The following is a 24,589-nucleotide window of genomic DNA, read 5'->3' as shown; positions in this document are numbered from 1 at the left end:
AATTTGAGACATACTGCAAGTGTCTCACTGAATTTCAAAGACTTAGCCTGAAAAAAGAATGTAAAATGTCTCATTAATAATTTTTATATTGGTTACATATTAAAATGATAGTATTGTGAATATATTGGGTTAAAGAAAATATGTTATTAAAAAAAAGCCAAGTGCACAAGATTCACCTTCAATAACATTTTTGAAAGCTAGGAAGGAGAAAAACTACCTTTTCTGTTTAGTATTTTAAGTGTTCAGACTCCTGCCTCTAGTACATTAACCCATTGTTTCTCGGGTTTTCATTTTCATCATCATAGCCTTGATAAAGGAACTTTTTCATTGCCATCAAAAGAAAAAAGCCCTTATCACACTACAGAATCAAACAAGATTATGAATAATTATTCATGTAAGCTAAGTCTACAAGGCTATTAGAGGAGCAATTCACTTTTTTTTTTACTGTATCTGCAAAATTCCTTCTCTGACTCTGCTATTATAGGTCTAGGCTTTCAAATATTAGAAATACAAATAACTTGATTTTCAAATGGAAAATGATACAGAGAAGAGCTGCCTACAAAAATCAAGTATATCTAATCTAGTGCATTATTCTAAGGTATATATTATTTTATTCTTTTTCTCCCTAACTTGTTCCATCATTTAAGAATAAAATGAGCCCACTGAACCATTTTGATTTGGGGCCATTTGTTAGTTGATCTGAAGCTGAATTGGGAAGTAAGCAATTCTTGCATTTCACATCCTTTTTAAGCCACCTTATTCTGTTCCATTAATCTGTAGGGTCCTTATGATACTTGGGGAGGGTCCCACTGACATGAAAAGTTGGTTTCTCCTTTCTCCACATTATTGCCCCCTGCAGAGGTTTACTCCATCCCAATCCAAACTTAGTTGTATCTAGTTTCATTTCCTCATCATTTTTTTAAGTAATAGGCTAGCAAATCAAATAAGTAAGCTTGTTCTGAGAAGGTAATGGCTTTTTCCTACTGAAGGGTAGTAATTTCTTATTTTAGATGGCAATTTAGAGTTCGTGAAATACTTTCCCATTCATCTTATTTGACATGCACAGTAATCTAGGAAGCAGATATATATATATATATATATACACATACATACATACATAAATATATATATGTATGTGTATATATATATATTTTTTCTATTTCACAGAGGAAGAAACTGAGAGGTTAAATGCCTTCACCAAGGTTAGGTAAGCAATTTTTAAGCCACCTTATTCTGTTCCATTAATCTGCAGGGTCCTCATGATACTTGGGAAGGGTCCCACTGACATGGGTCTTTTGATTCTAGGCCTTTCCCTTGTACTGTAATTGCCGTAGCCATAGATAATACATTTTCAGCCAAAGAAGAGACAATGCAACTTGAGGTACTATATTAGGCCACTGGGGGTTGTATTATTAAAAAATCTTCTCAATCATCTTATGACCCTTCAAATCATATCACATTGTTCATGTCCTCTTTTGCATTTACTGGTTATTCTTATTTTACAGTGTGCATCGCGATTCCCTGGGATACTACAGCCAAACAGATGCTAGCACAACATCTCAGACTGAATCAAAATTTCCAGCAGGTGAGGGAAAATTACTAGTTAAAAAAGCCCATTGGTGATTATTATGCCCATCCCTGGTTGAAAACCATTAGCACAGATCCTGACCAGTAAGTAATTTTTGTCTCACCTTGTGGTATGAGGCCTAAGGGTAATACTGGCCTAACCTCAGTCTCACTGTGCAGCCATCTCCTGCATGTGTGATATATGTTTAGATGCATGATGTAAGATGAATGACAGTGAGACATACATGGATGTTATCACCTGTTTAGACATACAATAATGAACTAACCCTATACTGAGGCTACTTCCCAGAATTCCACAATTAACAAGTTAAGAAATGGGGTTTACTACGAAAGTAGCATAGTTTGAATTGAAACCATTTGGAAGTTACATATTTCTACAGTTTCAGAACACTGAAAGCTAATTTAGAAGCCTAAGGATTTGCTAGACAAGGTCAGTGGTGGTATGAATTTCAAATGGATGAGCCTGAGAATGAACACTCAGACTTTTTCCCCCTCATTTTCTTCCAGGTAAAGCATTGCTTTGTTTACCACCCCTTTTACTGCTCCTCTTTAAATGAATGAATGCTACCTATTTCAGCAGATAATAGTGTATCAGTTATCTATTGCTATGTAACAAATTATAAGAAAATTATTGTCTTAAAACAAGAACAATTTTATTTGCATATAATTCTGTCAGTCATCAATTTGGGCAGTTCTTGAACTCAGTTGGGAAGATTTTCCAGTAGTCTTTCCTGGGTCATTTACTTGGTTGTATGCCTCTGGTGGTTTACCTGGGAACTTGACTGTCTAAAATGGCCTTATTCGCGAGAGAGGTGGTTAGCAGACAGCCAACCTGGGGTGTTCTGCTCCATTCCAAATGGTCTATCCAGAAGGCCAGTTCAGGATCATTCCAGTGTGGTCTTACTGCTCCAAATGGAGTCAAAAGCAAGCAAGCTCCAATGTATAAGTACTTTTTAAGGCTGTGCTCATCTCATGCCAATATTCCATTGGCCAAAGCTAAGCACAGATCCAAAAGATAGAGAAAAAAAATTTTCACCTCTTGATGGGAGGAGAAGCAAAGTCACATTGCAAGGGTGCCTGTATACACAGGAAATCATCTTTGCAAATGATGTACCACAGATAGTAAAATTTAATATGTGGTTATTTAAAACACAGAGAAGTTCAAATGACTAACATCCTAAGAATAAAAAGTGGCATAGGGGAGCAGAGTAAAAGATTAAAAAATGAACTGAAGCATTTAGTCTAAGCATCAAGCAAATATAAATTTAAGTAAACATTTTCTTAACATGATTACACTCTTGCTTTTTTCCTAAAAGTGGTTTATCCATTGGGAAAGATTATATCAAACCACATTTAAATTTTTAAGCCCTGAGGCTTACCAGGTCATGAATTGTATTAACTTGCACCAAATGGAAGTTTGTATAAATGGCCAAACATAATTTCCATCCTAGAATATTTTATCATAATTATGAAATATCATATTAAAGGGTGAGTAGATTGCTTGAGTGAAGTAGAAACATGTCACCAGTTCAGTTCTCTGACTGTGAAATGAGCAGTATTTATTCTTGGAAGCTCCATTCAAGTAACAGGGCACATTAATTCTGAGCAGGGTTTCAGTTATTGCTCTGCATTTAATCTGATCTTTTAATTTTTCTCTTCTTATTAAAAAATTCATGGACTAGGATTTGATGTATTCCATCCTTCTAGTAAGCACATATCTTGCTTCTAATTTGAGATATATTTAAGAACAAAACAGGCAGGAAAAATGCTTGATCTTGCTATAAAGTACTAAGCACATGACCAAAGAGAATTCATTAAAGTCAAATAACACCTTATGTGAAATTTTATGGGAGTCTCTGCTAATTCTACTCTTGTGATAGCCTGCTTACTTTGGAATTAAAACACTACTTTAATGAATCTGATACCCAGAAGTATTGAATACATTAGCATTTAAGATGGCCTACTTCCTAAGATGTTATTGCCGTTAGTAGCACAACTTATAATGAGAAAAACTTAAATATTTCTTTATCCATTTATTCCTTTTTAATACTTATTGCTGTTTATTATATATCATGCACAGAACCATGTGACAAAATCAAAATTTGTATCAGATCTCATACCAAAGCCCATGTTTGCTACATAACAATATAAGCATTTGTCAAAACCCTAAGCACATGCCCAGAGTAAAAATATTTTTGCTGTATTCCATTGTAGGGTAATAAAATTATTTCTAAGCTATATTAATCACAACTTTAAATCAAAGCAATCAGATTTATAAAGCTCTTATATACTTAAACAGAGTAACGAATACTTCTAATTCTCTGACAATAACGGGACAGAACAAACAATAGATTATTTAACTCTGTGATTAATTGAGATGGTTCCAGAAATATTTCCATTGCTCTACATGTAGCAAAGATCTGAAAGCTTCTTCATAAACATAGATTCTTTGGAAATTTTGAGACCAAATTCAGGCAAAGGCAATATAGTCCCAGGAGTTTTGTTTTGAGTGCATTTGGAGATACACAAACAAACAGGCACAGAAGTGCCTGCCTTATAGATTTGTGAGAAATGTAATATAATATATACAAATCTCTTAAAACGGAGTCTGGGACTTAGTAAGTACCCAGTAAATTAGTTATTAAGAGAATGGCTAAAAATAATTACATTTCCATTTACTGTAATGGTAGACCAGGTAATTGGACTTACCTTTCCCCTAAGAAAAACTGGAAGAGTTGGACAAAATATTAAAATCCCATATATGTAAAGGCACGGCCGATCTACCAAGACAATGAAGAGCTATAGAGCTAAAAACTAGGAGAAAGGAAGACTTAGAATGGTCGATATGTTAGGCCATTTTCCCTTCCAGTGAGGGGCAAAAACTAGAGATCAGGGCCTGTCAGGGAAGGTGGGGCTCTGGTGAACACAGTAGGTTTTTGGTTGAGAATTGAAAAGACTCCTTCTTAGCCCCCTTAGAAGTGAGGGAGAGCCTCAACAGAAGAGTACTCAGTGTGAGTAAAGGTGAGATTTAATCATCTCAGTTGCTAATTGGATTAAAGTAGCTTTGGATGGCTCATGTCTTTACTGTTTCTCAGTGCCCTAAAGGGAAATGAAACCCTTTTTCAGGGAAAATTCAGTGCTCTCAATCTCTCTCTTTCTTTTTCTGTGTGTGCATGCATATTTGGGGTGTCAGTGGGAGATAAAGCAAGTATGACTGATCTTAATCTCACCCTAAATTAAAACAGCATCCTGAGACTCTTAGACTCTTTGCTCTCTCTTGATGCCCATATCCAATCAGTCGTTAAGTTCTACAGACTTTAGATTTTAAGCATTTCTCATGTATAATATTCTCTGTACTCTTCTTTGTGGTCCTCATTTCTTGTAATTACTTTGCTGTTGCATACTTCTTTGCCTGTGTTCTTGATGTTGGCTCCTACTGGAATGCCTTCCTTACATTTTTTTTTCTCTTGGCTAATTTCTTTTCATTTTTAAGACTTTGCTCAGGTATCATTTCCTCAAGGACATCTTCCTTGAGAGGTAAATGTTCCTCCTCTAGGCTTCTGTTAGTTTTACTTACCTTTATCTTACCATATTACATTAAAATGATCTCTTTAGATTTTATTTGTTGACATATAGTTGATATACAATCTTATATTGGTTTCAAGTATATAACACAGTGATTCAACAGTTACCCATATTATTAAATCCTCACCCCCACTAGGGCAGTTACGATCAACATAGAAAGATATTACAAAATCATTGACTATATTCTCCATGCTGTACTACCATCCCCATGACCAAATTATATTATGATTGAGAATTTTTGTGCCCCTTTATCCACCTCACCCTTTCCCACCCACCCACCCCAACCACTCTCCCATGGTAACCACCAGTCACTTCTCAGTGTCTGTGAGTCTACTGTTATTTTGTTTATTTTGTTTTAGATTCCACATGTAAGTTAAATCACGTGGTATTTGTCTTTTTCTGCCTGGCTTATTTCACTTAGAATGATACTAGAATGATACCCTCCAAGTCCATCTGTATTGTCACAAATGATAGGATTTCTTTCATTTTTATGGCTGAAGAATATTCCATTGTGTATATGTTCTGCATCTTCTTTATCCATTCATCTACTGATGGACACTTTGGTTACTTCCATATCTTGGCTATTGTAAATAATGTGGCAATAAACATAGGGGTGCATATATCTTTTCAAATCAGGGATTTTGTTTTTTTCTGAAAAATTCCTAGAAGTGAAATTACTGGGCTGTATGGTATTTCTGTCTTTTTAGTCTTTAGAGCTCTTTAGATATTTGTGTCTCCTACTGGACTGTAAACTTTTCAAGGGTAAGGACTGTGTCTTATTCAATTTTGTAACTATAGAGATGATACAGGTACATAATAAATATTAAATAAACATATGGTGATTTTGGGTTGTTTTAAAATGATGAGGAATTTGAACCTCAGTCTATATGCTTATTGAGTCCTATTGGGTCTGAGGATAAGTTCATATTACACATGAGCTAGGTGAAAACATTTCCTATTCTATCCTGGAATTTTGAATATTTATTTTGTTAAATTATTTTAAATGATGTATTATCTTATTTAAGTTATAGTTTACCTCTAAACAAATATGTTGTTGAATTTTTTAGTACATGATCAAAAAACATCAGTTATCACTTTGCTAAGTTATGGTGATTCTTGCTATTGATACTATTTTAAAAAGTGTAATTTAGAGATTACATTATGGAGACCTATCTGTATTTTTGTGTTGAAATTAAGGTGATGCTGAAAATGCCAAAGCAAAGAATGTATAATTTAGCTGATGCATTAATTGATTTTACTTTTACCACTAAACGTGATAAGACACAAAAGCTAAAGTTCTTCTTTTATGGAAAAGACTCATACAATGGAAGTGTAAAGCCCTTGGAACCAATGAGCCCCTTACACATTGGTCAGTCAAAAACGCAGATTAAAAAAATGTGGTTTGAAGAAGGTTCAGTTTAAAGTCTGGAATTTTACCAAGACTAAGGTTTTCATCAATCCATAATCTCCTTAAGCCATCCTACACAATTGCTTTATTAGAATGTGGAGTAATAAACGTGTTATGTAATGAGTTACTACAGTGAATCCATCTGCCCTGGAAATGGTGGAGCTTATTTGTAACTAGAAACTGAATGAGAAGAGAATCAGTCTCTTTAAATGAAATCAGTTACTCCAAAATTGCTGAGTTTTTTTCTAATAATTTGGGGTGAGTAGTGAAGGAATTGGAATCTTTCAAAATGCAATTGGGTGAAAGTACAGATGTCTTAGTGACCCCACTTTTGGATGTGCACATATTATGCAGGTATTGATATCATTTTGTGGGCCTTTGTTTAAATGTGCAGTTGACTTCTTCAAAATGGTTAGTTATTTGCTAAGAAACAGTTCAGGTGGAAGAAAATCTCTTCTACCTTGTCTGTAGGGGGAGTGCCTGAAATGCTTGGCAATACGTCTCGTTCTGTTAGTTTGTTGAAGGATGATACCCATTCTTCAGTCTTCATTAGTCATTCTCCATTAACAAACATGGCATCAAAGATTCTGAGAGGAATCCCAAAGGAATATTTGTCTAATACTTATGAACTTCATCTACTTTAGAAGAGCCATAATCTTCAATCAACCTATCTTCAATTAGTTTTTTAGGAAATAGTAGCAGAATAGAAATATGCCTTTAAAATGAACTATGTAATATATAAATCCACATATATATATATATATATATACACACACACACAAACACACACATATTATATAATATATAAGTAAATATGCTTTAAAATACACATATAAATATATAAATAGTATATAACATAAGTTAATATTACATGATATATATAAATGTCTTTAAGATATATAATATATATGCTCTTAATATATATATATACTTAAAAATGAATATATATAAGTTAATATACTATATAAATGTCCATTGTCTTCTTAGAAGAGCATTGTGACCAGCAATTACAAGAATGTCTTGCTCCCTAAACTTTTGCCAGCACCGGGTAGTATCGTTGGAAAGACATTTTATACTTTGAAAAGGGAGAAAAGTATGTTGTTATTATTATTATTTCAATTTTCAATCCTTTGTTATTGTGATAAAAAATTTTAAATATCTTAATGATTTGTCTTCTGAAGTTTATTTTTCATATACATTGTTATCTTAACATGGGAGTGTTAAGCTTTTACTTAATGATGACTATGTATTCTTCACAAAGAATGGATATTAAGCCTTAGTCACATATACTGCAAATTTGTTTTTCATTAGTCTCTTGTCTTTCAAATTTATAATGATATTTTGAACGTTTCTCTCCTTAAAAATGTGTAGGTCATTCAATTCAATAAGCTAATGGAAAAGCCCTAGCTACACTTTAAACTGACCCTGAGAGATCTTAGAAAATCTGGTTTTGAGCAAACAGATTTGTTGGGGTTTTTGTGTTTCTGGCAACTTATCTTCCCCACTCCCTAATTTATAATCACTCTTTCTTGTACCTATGGAAAATGGTTTGGGGGCTCTAGTGTCCATTTATTAACAGCAAAATAAAATCACAGAGCCCCGGCTCTTTAGAAGTATAGTTTTTCCTTTGAGTGGAGAGTTTTTGCTGAAGGACATTAGAACTTAGTTTAGTGAACTGTATTCCCCTGCTTTAGTAACCAATAAATGACAAATTCAGTTGTTTGGAGAGTATCCTGGTATTTTTCAATAAAGCCAAGTTATCAGACACACTGTATTACAGAGTGATGTTGAAAGACTCATTTCAAGATTATTGATACATGGGAAAATACAGCTTGGAGTCTACTTCTTATTTTTAAGTATTACTCATGTTCACTATATGGCACAGATATGGAGGGAACAGGAAAGGGAGATTTTCCAGGGTCATAACATAAAGGAAAGACTAGAATTCAACCATAGTTTGCTTAAGGAGAGCAAGTAGGGATGCCATTTTTAGTGGGGTGTAAGTTCTTCCTGGTGAGTGGTCCATCAAAACTCTGACAATATAGTTATTCTTCCCAAGATAGCTTCCCAATTCCAGAAAAATAATGGAATAAATGAATAGAAAACTTGCAACCTTTTACTTTTCTTTAAATCAAATAACATTCTTGTTGGCATCTCTCTCTTAAAGGAAGCTGCAGCTGCCAGGAATTTAGGGAAGAGCTCAGGTCAGCGGCACAACAATAAAATATCCTTTACAAAGTGGCAGCAAAAAGGGGTACTGGACGAGAGTTGGCAAGGAAAGCGGTGGTTACAGATGGGAAATCTGTAACTATTTTGTGTCCGAGGCAGACCTGCCCTAGGGTGGTTGTTTTGGTCTTTTGTTCCTGCCCAGGGCCGCAGGTCCCTGGCAGAGCAGTAGGGAATCCTTCACTTCCTAGGGGTGTGCTGGTTTTGTGTTGATTTTTGCTGAGGAGATCATCTTTTTGTCATTACACTTAGGCTGCTGGAATGGAAAAGGTAAACTTGGTTCTTTTGCCTTTTTTTTCCTTCAAGATGTAGGCACGAGTTGTGTATTTCCTTCTAATTACAGGGCTTAAGTTAGGACCAGCAGTTTACCTGGTACAAATAAATCTTATGTAGCATTTTATCACCTAATTACTATCTCAAGTCAAAGTTTTATTGTACTATATCACATTCCAGAGATTTTGTAAATGGACATTTGGTGAAGTTGCTGTCGTAAAATCTACCATATAAATCAAATGGGAAGACGCAAGCTATGGCTTAAAAATTATTTTTTAATAAAGAAATGCTTGAATAAGAATAATTGCAATAAGATAACAGCTAGTATATGGACACTAACTGATTTATAAAATCTTCTGGCTTATTAATGGATGCTTAGGGAAGGGAGTGTAACTTCAGTTTTTAAAAAATTATAGGCTATTAGAATAAAATAAAGGCTAAAATTTCACTGTAGCTTTAGAAGGATTTTAAGTTGATCATTTGACAGAAAAAGAACTATGTTAATTTTGATTTCCTCAGATATGAAATAGGAAGAAAGCACAGCTAACTTAAATGAATACTAACAATGGTAATAAAAATGATAAAACAACTAAGCATATAATGCAGTTTATGGATCACAGAGACATATTTTAAAATGTCAAATACATCAAGTTATACTAATAGTGTCACCTAGTAGGAGTCTTTAGAGTAATATTTTAATAAACATATAAAAATGAATTATATTTAACAGGCAATTTTTGTGTAAATGGTGCTTTCTAGAAACTGATGTTACATTGTCTTACACTTTTGTTTATGCTATGTAACTGCACAGAATAGTGAAAGCTTAATAAGTGCATAATTTTTGAGGGTAGTTAAAATATTTACTTACAGTTTTTAATCAGTATTCTTTTCAGTCATTGAGTTTACAGCTAGTATTTTCTGTGTATTGGCTTTGTGTTAGGTATTTTGTAGATATGTGATAAATATAATACCTTTTCAGGGGAGTCAGAGGACATTTTTTACAGCTTTATTGAGCTATAGGTGACAGGAAATAGATGAACTTCTTTAGAGTGTTCAATTTGATAAGTTTTACACATGTATATACCTGTGAAACTATCACCACAATCAAGATAATGAGCAACTCTATGAACTTCAAGTTTCCATGAACCCTTTTGTAATCCTTCCTCCTGTCCCTTATCAGGCCAATTTGGTTTTGCCTCTATAGACTTGTTTGCATTTCCTAGAACTGTACAGAAATGGCATAATACTTGTGCACTATTTTTTGCATAGCTTCTTTTACTCAGCATGATTATTTTTATATCCATTCAACTTAGTTTCAGTAGAATATTCCCTTCTATCGATGAGTAGTATTCCATTGTATGGATATACCACCATTTGTTTATCCATTCACTCATCGATGGACATGAATTCTTTCTAGTTTTGGAGAAGTATGACTAAAGCTACTATGAATATTTTTGTATAATCTTTGCATGGACTTACCCTGTCATTTCTTTTGAGTTAATAACTAGCAGTGGAAGAGCTGGGTTATATGGTAGGAATATGTGTAACTTCTTAAGAAGATTCCAAATTGTTTTCCAAAGGAGTTTTACCATTTACATTCCCACTAGCAGGGTATGAGAGTTTCAGGTATTCCAGACACTTTCCAGCACTTAGTATGGTGAGTCTTTTTTTTTCAAGTTTTTCGAGTGACCATGAGCTTGAGTTTATTAGTCTGACCCACTGATTAAATAGCATTATCTGAGTTATAAACTACAAAAATCAGGAACCCCTAAGAGATGCTGAGATTAAAATATTCATCAAATAAAAAATACATCAAGGAGTAGTTGAAAATTTGGTAGCAGAAAAGCTTTATACTATTAGGTATGCTTTTTAAAAAATCATAATGTCAACAAGAATCTCTAGTAGAATTTTTAATGATCTATTGAAGTCTGAACTGATCAAAATAAGTAGAAGTTCCTTATAAACTCACACCAAGCATTTAATTAAATGTACCAAACATAAATGGCGTACTTTTTAAATCCAGTCACCCAAACAAATATGTCTGAAAAGGTCTTTTATTCTCTGCTAATTGCAAAATAAAAAGATCTCCAGGAGAACAGAGGATTTTGGCCCTTCTTAAAGGTACTGTTATGAATTGAATTGCTCCCCTCCCTGCAAAGTCCTAACCCCCAGTACCTCAGAACGAGCCCTCATTTGGAAATAGGGTTGTTGCATATGTGATTGGTTAAGAAGTCATACTGGAGCAGGATGGACCCCTGATCCAATGACTGGTGTCCTTAAAAATAGGGGAAATTTTGACATAGACACACACATGCAGAAACACCATGTGAAGAGTGAAGTTATGTTACTACAAGTCAAGAAACTAGAGAAGCTAGATGAGACCTAGAACAGATCCTTCCCAGGTGCATGTTTAATTTTTTAAGAAATGCCAAACTGTTTCTTAAGGCAGCAGTGCCATTCCACATTCCTTTCAGTGCTCTATGAGAGTTCCCGTGGCTCTGAATTCTTACCAGCACTTGATATTGACACTTAAAATTTGGTGAAGTGTCTATTCAAATCTTTTGTTGAAATAATTCTTAGTGTATCCATTTATCTATTGATGGACACCAGGGTGGTTTCCACACTTTTGCTATGTGAATGCCACTGCTATGAACACAGGTGTAAAAGTATCTATTTAGTCCCTCATTTGAATATTTGGGATATATACCTGGAAGTGGAATTGATGGGTTTTATGGTAGTTCTATGTTTATGTTTTAGAGGCAATTCTATGTTTAACTTTTCATGTTTTTATACTGAAAGTGGTTCTGTTATAGGTGGTGTGTAATTGGAACTTGTTTATCAATCTGGCATTCTTTGCTTTATACTTGGGACGCCATAACAATATGCCACAATCTTGGTGGCTTAAAACAGCCTAAATGTATTTTCTCACAGTCTGGAGATGAGAAGTCCAAAACCAAAGTATTACCAGGGCTTTGCACCCTCTGCTGCCTCTGGGGCCACATCCTTTTCTGCCTCCTCCATCTTCAGGGGTCCCAGGTGCTCCTCAGCTTTGTGGCCGCATGACTGCAGCCTCTGCCTCGGTGCTGTCATGATATTCTTTCTACTTGTGTGTCAGTACCTTCGTATTGTCTTCCCTCTTCTTATAAGGGTATCAGTGAAATTGGATATTCCTATAAGGGTCCTTGAATAATAAGAGTAAAGAAATGGAGAAACATATAAACTAAGGTAAAAGAATAATTATGATATATTTAAAAATTGCATTAAAATAGATGCCACAATGACCTTCTGCCTCCCCTACCTTATCCAACTGATATATGAAACTAAAGCTGTTTCTTCTTATTTGAACACTTAAAGAAAATCTTCATTTTACTTCAGATGGTATGACACATAACAAGTAACCTGGAAGAATCTTATAAGTCAGATCTTTTAGAAATTATAGCAGAATGGTCAGATAGGCAGAGGCCCAGGCCTTGGTCATCCTCCTGACTCTGACTAGTTTCTTCTGTTGGCACTTGGGGCAGAGTAAAAACACAGTGTAAGTGGGAGGCGTCAGAAATCACTGTCTGTGAAATGTTTCTAAAAATTCACAGAATAATTTGTGAATAGCAAAACATGAGCCTTTAAATTATTCCCACATCCAGTATTGGATTTGATACTATCACTGTCTATACTGTTCTATGTGATAAACATCCAGTTAGCAAATCACACAGATCAGCCTGCATATTGCCAGGCATCTTCTCTCAATTTCATGGTTTCTATTTTGTTTATTGATAGAGAATTTCTGTTCACTAGTGGTGACACGCTGCATGTTCCAGCTACTGAGTGAAATAATTAAAACCTAACTTTATATATCATCACCCTTGAAATGATATCAAAGTGTGCATCGCCTAGGACACCAGGCAGTCCTTCACAGGAAGTACTTCATGCACCCATATGATTGTCTGTCATTTTAGTTAATAACAACATCATCACAGTGATTATCAGTGTGAATTATTTATACCAGCCACAGGAACATGAGATGTACATTAACCAGTGACTGCCTAAATGGTGCACAGCACAGAACTCATGGGCACTCTTCGTCTTACTTGGATGCTTTTTCTTTCAGCATGATTAGAATTTCTGTTCTTGCCTTTGGAATTATACCTATTCACATCAGTTGAGCACAGACCGTAGCTCCCAAATGGCAGCAGAATGTGAATTTCTCTCGGGCAACTCAACTGGTTCCATTCTCACCTACTGCCATCAAGATTATCATAATCATAGCAAACACTTTTTGGATATTTACTGTGTATGAGGTTCTTTACAAAGTACTTCATGAGCATGTTATGCTATTTAAGCATCTCAGTCACACTGTGAAGTAGATGAATCTCTGTGTAAACTGGCTGCTAAATAATTAGTTTCTGACTTCACCAGGAACCAATTTGTCTCCTCCAAACCGTGAGTGATCACTGTGCCTCAGTTTCTTGATCTTGAAAATGGGGACAATAATATATGGACCTTACAGAGTGTGATGAGCATGTAATGAATTACATGCATTAATGAGTCCCAGTGCTTAGGACCATGAGTGCCCTGTAGTTATTATCTGCAACAGGACTGCTGAACACAAAAACCCTGTAAAGAATGGACAGTTATTTGGGCCAAAAAGATATTGGCATAAGAAGAGTATTCTGTGTGTTATTGAACTTGATAGTTTGTGGACGCCATGGCACAGTATCTTCTGTCCTCTTGTTATTGTCTCATTGCTGCATTGTCATCTGTGGTCTAGTGTCTGCAGCCCCTAGGATTGCAGCAGCTAAAAAACTGAATTGGGCTGGTGCTTTTATTTGAGATGACAAGAAGATTTATAATCTCTGCCTCTTGGATTCAAAGAGCATCTTTATTTGGATCAGTTTAATAATTTTCTATAGTACTGAAAGCCATTCTGTAATAGTCAGTAGAAGTCAGATTATTATTCAGTAACAAATTAAGCCTGAAATTGCTGTGGCTTAGTCCAACAAAGATTTATTCCCACTGAATTATTGCCAGTCACCAAGGCAGAGAAAAGCACATGAACTTTTTACTACCTCAGCCCAGAAATGATGCATGTCACTCCTGTTCACATTTAATTCTCCAGAACAAGAACATGCTTTTACCATTCAATAAAAGGCCAGGAAATATAGAGGAGAAAATGGAATATTTAACATTGTCTTTTCTGCCACAAACTCAAAATGACTCCTGAATGCCTACTGACTACAGGCCTAATCATTTGTTCTGAGAAACCCTGCAAGTGTTGGTAAGCAAGGAGAGACTGGCGAACTTGCTCCCTAGTGATGGGCTTCATGCTGCACAGGTTAGTTTTGGCTGTAACTCTCACTCACTGATTGTATCACAAGTGGGTGTAGGATACAGATAGTAAAGAATAAAGTACTGTCAGAAAAGGAAGGGTGTCTGTGGGCTTTGACATTTCCCCATTATTCCTTTGGATTTGGTTAAGAACTAAGGCATTTTTTTTCCTTTCTACAAAACATAATTTAAAAATTCTGGGTGAATATGCTATTCCAGGATCTCATTATGGCAAGTAGCAAACCTGTATTTTTGTGCATGTGAGTACTCATCTAAGCATTTAAAATAGATCCTGGAGATTTCTTCATTAGGTCCTATTATTGTATTTGTTTTATAGACAAGATACTAAAGTTCATACACATTAAGCAATTTGTCCAAAATCCATAGCTAGAAATTTGAACCCAACTCTGACCAACTACCATGTGACCTCATCCCCATCACCCCACTCTGCCCCTCCCATGCTTGGAACTTACTCTTCTCTGTCTTTTTCTTCCAAGGTTTTTGATTTTGTTGCAATATTCCTTTTACTTGAATGATTTATTTCCCATCCATCATACCCAAAACTTAGTACACTACTTAACACAGAAGCTCAATAGATCTGGGTTAAAATATTACAAAAAGAAAAATCTAATCTAGAATTAAGCCTTAAAAGCAAATTGAAGTTTTGTATTATGAACCCCCACCCCCCTCAAAAAATACCAGGATGTGAAATAGTGTGATGGAGGATGCTGTATTTATTCTGTCTGCTCCAGTGGACAGGCTGAGCCTCATGTACAACTCTCTGGAAGGTTGCCTATACACAGGGATGATAGCCTCTATGCGGCAACTTTGCCCCTGTCTGCAGCTGATTGGACCAAGAGAGGGCATTTGATGTGAGGGTAGTCAGTTCATTGCCTGGTCAGAATCCTATAAGCTGTCCTGGTGTGAATCTCTGACTAGAAGCTTGATATTTATGCGGAAAGACAACTGGTGATTTGGTAGCAGTTTTACAGTGAAGCATGATGTCTGAAAAGACAATCAGATGAAAGGTAGAAACTGTGAAGGAGTGGAAGCCAGCTAAGAGAGTGGACAGAAGTGCATAGTGTCAGGGGCAGGATGAACAGAGGCAGAGAGAGTGTGGAGCCTTATTAAGGGTGGGACACAAGGATAAAGATCAATAAAAACTTTCTCACGCTGAAGCTGTGATTGGTTCTGAGTGACTGTCCACTTCCTACACTGTGTTCTAGTTCTTTATAAAATCTGGTGGTCAGACTTTTCCTGGCTAGCATAAAGCCAATAATGTAGCTTTTCTGTCTGTTTCCATGTGATGTTACTTCTTTCTACACACAACTATATTACTTCTTATAAACGAGGCCTAATGCTTTTTTTTGTTTATTTGCACTTACTGCCTTCCCCCATGACTTTGAAAACAGATTGGTTTTGAAATTTAGCAGCTCACTTTTATATTTATTTGCTATAAATGTATTTAGGGAGGGCAGGGATATGGGCCATGTGAATGCAAGTACCAGATTTCTTTCCAGGTTTTTACTGAATGGAAATCAAAAATTCTTTTGCAAAAATAAAAGTAATTCCTTCATTTGTTTCAGCAGTTTAGCTGAGTGTTTTTTGGTGAGCTTTCAATATATTTTGCTTCTGGTACATTTTTTTTTCTTATGCATCTGTGTGCAAAGAAAATCTTTAGCTATCTTTTCTTCTCCATTTGTACTTTCCCAATTGTATCCTTGCTTACCAATTCTACACCTCTCTTTATCTTTTCTTATAATGTACACAGAATTGCTTTCTACCACTCCAGGGATCTTCCCTATAAATGAAAAGCAGACATAAAAATACCAGAGAGTGAGTCTTTATACTTGAATTGATATTAAATGGAATGAGATTTTAGCTTATCTTGTTGATATTAAGCAACACATTGACTTGGACTTAAAGAAAAGAAGGCCCTCTACTTTTTCTTTTTTCTTAACCTTGGTGTGAGGAACAACTTTTGGATGAAATTGTTTTATTCATATTTTATAGTAGAACTCAATTGTAATACTGGGATAGTGGCCTAGGAAATGACGGTTCTCAGGAGCACAAAGAGATTCACTCACACACCTGGTGGGCAGTGTGGGAAGCTCTGAAAATAAAATGTGACCTTCAGTTGAATGTCACTGGATTGCATTTTTCTGGTAAATGCTTGATCACTCTGCTCTAAATTCTTTTATTAAACTTAGATTTTTTTCTGACAGAACTATGAGCAATATTTCAACTACTTATTTATCTATTAATGCCAAAGAATACTCAAAAATGTCTTTGAAGATTACCCTTAAGCCTCTATCCGAGGCTATAAGCGACTTGGGAAATACTTTCAGTGTCTCCCTTTGATATGAGATGTGTCATGCTCAGTAGAATAAATGAAGATTCTTTCAGTTGAAATAGAATTCTAGACCATGACCTATGGATACATCTCTTGTTGTCCCTGTGAATTTTTATTTTGTACTTCTTACAAATATTTTTCAGACATATTTTTCTTATACTGTTAATACAAAAAAAGTAAAATATTACTAGAAGAAATTGGTTAAGATTTCTATGACAATGACAACTAGATCTCCTAAGATCCTCCTGATTTCAGAAAAAATCAAAATGTGAAAATATCCAAAAATACTTGAGTCTCCATCACCTTTTATGAAGGGGAAGAATTCCTAACACTGTCAAACCTCTTGTATATACAACTATTATGACATCTCCCTCCTGGCCACCCTGGAGATAATTGTGCTCTAATTTTGCCTGGTGTATACTCTAAATAATTTGGTCTTGCTTTTGAACTATTTTATAAATGGACCTATAACACATGTTCTTTTTAAAAAAATTATTTTTATTTTTTATTAGGGTATCATTGATATACAATCTTATGAAGGTTTCACAAGGAAAACAATATGGTTACTACATTCACCCTTATTATCGAGTCCCCCCAACATACCCCGTTGCAGTAACTGTCCATCAGTGTAGTAAGATGCCACAGAGTCCCTACTTGTCTTCTCTGTGCTACACAACACATGTTCTTATGTGACTTGCTTTTAATACTCACCAGGGAGATTCATCTGTGTCAAGGCAGCTGCCATTGCTTCTAGGATTCCCATGGATACTGTAGTTTGTCAGTTTCCCAGTTGATGGACAATTGGGACTATTTCCAATGTTTCACTGTTATAAACTGGTTTGCTACAAACATTCTCAAAGTTGTCTCCTAAAGTACACGTGTGAGAGTTTATCCAGGGTATATATACCTGGATATATATATAAGTGAAATTGCAAAGTCTAGATGCCAGCCTTTCCTATTCTGACTGTCACAGATGTTTCTGTGCCCCCTTCCCTTCCCTGAATATCCAGGGGGACATGAATTCTGCTCTTGCTTAACTGATGGGTTTAATTTTATATTTAAAATTTTATATTCAGAGGGAAGGAGAGGAATAGAAGATGGAGGTGGGGTGCTTCTCAGTCCCTGGAATGACTTGCAGCCATAACCTGTGGGAAGCAAAGGCAGAACAATAGCTGAGGCAGATGGAGTGCTCCACTGGCCGTGGCGAACAGGGGTGTGAGGCGGGGCTCTGCTCTACTGGAAACTGGGTGTCAGGTTGCTGCATGACTGATGTTACAAATCCACTGTGAGGTCCTCACTGTGCCACGGAATATGTAAATTTAAAAAGAAGCATCTAAAAAAAGAGCATCTCTCCTATGAATGCATGGTTTTAAACTAAGGAAGCTAAGTTGAAATAGCTTGGTCTCCATGTTCTGGCTCCATTTTTATTGTCTCCTTGATCTCAGGCGTGTTGGTACGAACGATCTCTGCCTCTTGCCACGCTCCTCTGACTCCAGGCTGCTCTCCACAATCTTAGATGTGAGGTCCACCTCTGAACCATGTGTAGTGTGGCAGGCTTTGAGGTTCTTTAATAAAAGCCAAACTTTCTGGGTGTCTTATTTGCAAAATACGGGGTCACTGTGGTCAAACAGGCTTTGAGGTTCTTCCATACAAGGCGGTTGAGGGCCCTTGGAGACCCTGTACTAATCACAGACTGGCTCCTCCCAGTATTTGAGACAACTGCTAGGTGCCTCTGCCTCAAATAATGTTAAAAAACAAAATTCAACCAAGTTAATTTGGAGAGCTAATTGGTTTTATTAATTGATTCACAAACTGAGAGGCATCCCATCTAGCAAACACAGAGATGCTCTGAGTAGTTGTACAAAAGGAGAAGTTTTTATAGGAAGGAAGGTGGGCAAGAAAGTTATGAGCAAGAGGAAAGAAAGGATCATTTCAGGCCAGGATGGCTTTCTTTGTGGGGGAAAGGAATGGCAGCATTTTTATCACACAGATGACCTCAATTGTGCCGATCTGGAAATTTCACTGACTGTTAAAAGGTCACTTTCCTGGAATAGGTTGAAACAGTAATTAAGTCCTGGCTTGCTGTCCTGGAACAGGGTAGGAGTGGGGCACAAATGACTCCATTTTGGGCTTGTTTGTTTTTTAGCAGGTTCTACCCATTGTGTTCCCAGATAGGATGGCCAGTCACCCTCCACTGCTGGTCTCAGGTAAACAAGTTTCTTTCAATAAAAAGATCTCTTGTATCTGAAGGGACGTACAACAAAGATCAAAGAACAGACAGTGTCAAGCTTCAGGAGGAGCTATTTTTCATGGTCCTGCATGGGTAGCTTTACAAATTTTCAGAGAAGCGGCCTGGATAGTTCTAAGGTCTTCGTAGGCTCGCAGCCTTTCCCCTGGGTGGCCCTGCCACTTTGGGAGGCTCTTTTCCCAGCTTGAAGCATGACTGTAGGAAATAGGCAGGATGTGACCCCCACAGTCACCATTCACACTTGTTGGCACTCACTGATCACGTCTCTTTTGTTGACTGGATAGCGCTGCTCTCAAACACTCATGCCTGCTGCAATATAGCATACTCTCCCGTGGGTGGCTATGGCTCCCCCATGGCGGTATTAGGCATGCGCACATCCTGTTCGTGGCCCTTTTCAAGACAGCTCCTCCAGGTTCCCACACACCCTTTAGAATGCCTTGAGCTAGGCCTACCGGCAGGTGGGCTGAACTTAGTCTTCTGCAGGTCCTTTTTTTTCTCAGAGTACCCCACCCCCCGCCTCGTGCCCCTGCACCACCCAAGCAGAGAAGGGCCACCCACGGCGACTGGCCAGGAGTCAGGGATGCTGAATACAGACCACTTAGCTTTTTGTGCCGAAGTCGCTCTGGTTACTCGGCCCCGAGGGGTCCCTGGCCGGGCGTGAGACTGGAAATGAGCTGGGGAGTAGCTGCTCTGGGAGCTAACAGATGGTTCACTGCTGTCCCTGCATTTTGATCCCAAAGGGCGAGTGGCCAACTGTAAACCGCGACTGCTTATCTCGGCCGAAGCCCCCGGCCCCACGTAAACTCAGTGAGGCTGCTTTTATTATTTCCTGCCGAATGACCTGTCGCCATCACACATCTCTTCCTCCGCATTCCCACACTGCTGCCCGCTCTGGTCAGAGACACTGGCCTCCTTCCTACTGTGGCGCCTCAGAGCAGGCGACCCTGTCCCCAGCTCGAGTGAGGGTCACACACTTCTTTGTTCTGAATGATCCCTGGCCCCTTGGAAATGTTATGTGGAATAAAAAAATAATAATGAAATCAAACTCTAAAGAGTTTCCTTCCTTTCAGAGAAAATGAAACTGCTAGTTGGTAATGGGTTTATAAGCTGTTAAAATGATGGGACATAAATCTAAGAATAAAAGACTGGTGAGTAAGCAGATTTTATGAATGGGTTTGTCCATCAGTGGGAAAATAGGTCCTCTTCTCCCCAGAGGCAGATTCACTGTGAAGCTTACGAAGCTCAGTCTTCAAGACCCTCACTTGGCTAGGTTCCTTCTAAAATCCTGGGAGGGGTCCTAGCAATGTTTTCTATAATGGTATGGACTTTTTTGACTATGAAAAGCAAGGTGTTGTAATCTCCATCAGAGCTACTGTCCAGTTTCTCTATAATTTCCCTTTAGATACACTTTCCCTTATACCAGCTGGCTGTGGAGTGACCAAAGCACTTTTAGGAACTGACTAATGAGAACGTTAGCAGGGCACAGATTTAATTGAGCTTAGTGGGATTATTTATGGTGTTTGCATTCCGTTCCACGTATACCAAGTTATCCAAGTGTTCTGGTGCAGCTTCCAGGAATTCTCCCAGCACCTCTTGGGCCAACTTATCTGGATCATCAAAATTGCAGGGCCAGAAGGGCCATCATGATCTGTCATGTTCTGTTTTTGTGTCTGGTCATGGCATATAGAGGAGAAATAAAGTTTGAAATATATGGGAATAGAAACTAGTCTGGAAAGGTCTTCCTAAACTTAAAAGTGGAAGATCTAGTGCTCTGGATGCCTGGGTAAAATAGAAGGTCACTCTTGTTAGGAACTTATAGTTTTTGTGTGAAATACCTTTTATTTCTTTCCTTTTTTTGATGGGAATCATGTGAAATAGAATTTACCAGAATTCTTGTCACCAGGACACAAACTATTTAAATAGTGTGTGCCTGTGTGTGTAAATTTGCATGTTTTGTGCATTTTGACGCATTGGGCTGTGACTTCTTCATCAATGCATCTTTTCCTGATGAAATCTGGCAGTTCCAGATAAAACCACACTCAGAAAAACAGCCTAAAGAAACAAGTGTTCTAGTGTGACAAAACTCCTGTGTGTTGTCATCAGTAAAGCAAGATATGTTTCGTAGAAGTAATTTGGCCACAACATTGTATAGCTCAAAATAAGGTAACGGTGATTTTTAAATTAATTTGAGTTACTCTTATGTATGTCTGAGTCAAATTAATTCTGTATTTTTCCTGCAATTATTAATCCTATCAAAATTAAAATACACTGGGGAAAATATTGCAGACCTGTAAACTGAAATAAGTCTGGCAGAAATTTCAAGATGTTAGATTTTTTTTATTACATCACAGTGGAAACAAAATGTCTGATGGTTAAAATCATCAAGATTAGGGGGAAAAAACCCACGATAACCCCAAAAATAGATAATGAAAAGAGGGCTTAAAGCAGAATTGACTTTTGTACTTAATTTTGTATTTGGAATTTTCTTTTTTTTTCTATAGCTAGAGTCTCCCAACTTATATGCTTTAAGCCTCAAAATCTGGGATCTGCTCCTGATTCTCTACTCTATGAAAATGGGGACGGGTTTAAGGTAAATTTGAGATGTAGGGGAAAAGAGCTGAAGAGTTAGCCATACTTCACTTTGTTCAGTGGCTGAGGAACCTTTACTGCGCATCCCCAGGAGAAGCTCTGTGCTGGGTGTGTGGCCTTTGCCCAGGAACTGGGGCCAGGGCCGAGGGCTATGGCCTCATGTCCAAGTAAAGTGGAGGAGACCAGGGAATTATGTCTCCTACATTTGGCACACTATCTAATTCCTTCAAGAAACATGGAGAAAGGCAAGTAGTAGTAATATTTATGCTGAATTCTGTGTAGTCTTGGTTTCTGTGTTGTCTTGGTTTCTGAATTAGTGTCTCCCTCCCTTCTTCTCTATCTTCCTCCATTCCTCTTGCCCTTCTTCCTTCTTATATTCAACAGATATTTATCTTGTGCCCATTCTTGGCATGACAAATTATGTAGAAGAAAGGCTACACAAACTCTAGAAGAGCTGCTTAAACGATAGTCTTTGGAGATAAAGATACTTTTCTTCCATTTGACTAGGGTGATCCGTAGAAGGTTCACAGAAGAATAAGAGTTTCGGTGGATCAGAAAGGAAGCAACAACATGAGAATATACTGGAAGAACTCTGACATTAAGTGAGAGTGAAGTGCCAGGGACCCGCTGAGACGGTGTTCTGGGCAAGAAGATATGAACATGTATCCTAGGGCTAGAAGTGAACGACCATAGAAAAACTTCAGAAATAGGAAAGCATTAATTCCAAATATATCCAAATTGTTGAATAAACAAATATACTAACTACTGTGGGGGTGCAATGATAATAGGCAGTTTTTGTCTTCTATGAGCTTTTAAATTCGCTCATCCTATTTGGAAGAAAAATTAAAATATAAGACTACAATACAAATTTTGACATTAAAGAGAGGTTGATATGCCAAGTCCTTGTTGAGGAAATACAGAAAGTAAGGATTGGTTAAAGGAAGGCTTTGTAGAGGCCAGGGGCAAGCTGCCCCAAAATGTGCCACTTTGGCACACAAATTGAAACAATCAAGGTCCAAAAGATTCAGGAAGAAATTTTGACATTCCCTAGATAACTGCCTAAAAGGAATTTAGTTGAAGGGTCTGCTCCAGGAATAGAGCCATCACCACAGATAACTACATTATAATGTAATCTGGGGTAGTAGACAGACAGGGATTTAGTAAAGTCTGTTAAAATTCCCCTGTCCCATTGTTTCTGTAAGGCCCAGCAAACATTTGTTTACCAAAGAATTCTCTTTCATATCCTTGTGAATTGCTTTCCTTTTCCTTGAAGTCCAAACCCTCAAGCATTCTCCTTAGCTCAAGACAACATTTATACATCACTGTCCCTGTCTTTGGAATCTCTTGTCTACTTGGATTCCCTGCATGTATGTGATTAAATTGTGTTTCTCCTGTTAATTTGTCTGTCAACTTAATTCTTAGACTAGCTAGAAGAACTTTGAAAAGTAGAGGAAAATTTTTTCCTCCCTACACCTTCATGGATACAGATTGGAAAAGTGAAGAAATGAGGGAATATGAAGAAAATTATGCAAACCACTCTGAACAATTTTTTTTCTTTTAAGAAATTGTTACTGGAGTAATTTCAGTCCAAATGGGTACTGTGTTCCCTTAAATTCCAGCAGCAATTTATGAAAACATTTTTATTTCATGGTATTTGGAATTCTTGCACAGCTTTATGCAATCGTCTGTTTCATGTACACATCTGGCTTTTCAATTTGACTGAAATTAGGAACTAGGTTTTCTTAAGTGGTTTTTGTTAGGTAGAAAGATAGGAGCAGCCGGGGGAAGGAGAAGGTTAAGTTCAAGGAAAAACTGCCCAAACGGTCCAGATAGAAGGTCTCACATGCAGACAACAAAGGCTTTACAGAGACAACTCAATTTGCCTATCAGGACCGGGCCAACCTGATACCAGCCAGATCCCGACATGGGCGCAACGGAACAAAACTAAGAACTGTCCAAACAACACCTCATCGTGGGAAAGGACATGCGCACTGAGAGGGATAGCCATTCAGGTGGACCTTTCAATCAAATAGCCCCACCTTGTCCATCAAAGAGGCACCTCTTCACCAGACTGTAATATATAGGCCTCCCGCCTAACCAGTGGAGGACTTTGTCTGCATTGACGTTGGCCCGCCCCTCCCTTGGAGTGTATTTAAACAAAACCTTTGCTCTGCTTCCCTCTTGTGTCTCTGCCTTTCAGTTCTTTGTTACGGTGGGACAAGGACCGAGGAGAACAAACTCTACCCGTAATGGTTCTTCACAAATAACTGCTATGATTTTCTGAACATAGAGGAGTTGGGAATAATTGAGTTAGAGGGGTCTTCTGAAATAACTGAAACCATTAATTTCATTTTTCTAGGAGACCTTAGTTTTGTTCTTTCTTATTTTTAATTACAAAATTAAATCCATGTTTTAATTAAGAAATAATTGTTTCTTTTTCTAACCTAATCCTCATGACCTAACATTCACTTTTTTCAACTTTCAGGTCAGAAAATGATTATCAATAGTTTTTATATGAATCCTTTCATACCTTTTCTTTTTTCTATTCTTTTAAAAAATTAAAAAAATTCCATAATATATTTTATATATGTATGTGTGTGTGTGTGTGTGTGTGTGTGTGTGTGTGTGTATTCTATCCATCACCTGGATGAGTAACATTTGTTATTAGAAATCAATGTTGCATTATGTGGTAATGCTTTTATTTCTGTAGTATATATTTATAGAAGTAGGGTTGCTGAGTCAAAGGGTATATACATTAAAATATTAATTTTATCAACAATGTAAGCAAATGTCCTTTAAACTATGTTCTTAATATTTTGGATGTTATCAGCTGTTTTAAATATTGTTAAATGATGGCAGAAAATGTTATGTTATTGTTCACTGACTTTGTGACATTAAACTATCTTTTTTATGCATAGTTTTTTATATTTTCTCTTCAGTGAATTGCTTATTTATATAATTTCCACATTAGAAAATCAGTATTTTTGTCTTTTTCTTA

Source organism: Manis javanica, chromosome 2, assembly GCF_040802235.1.
Source record: "Manis javanica isolate MJ-LG chromosome 2, MJ_LKY, whole genome shotgun sequence".
Taxonomy (NCBI): Eukaryota; Metazoa; Chordata; class Mammalia; order Pholidota; family Manidae; genus Manis; species Manis javanica.
Note: the sequence above shows the minus strand (reverse complement) of the source record.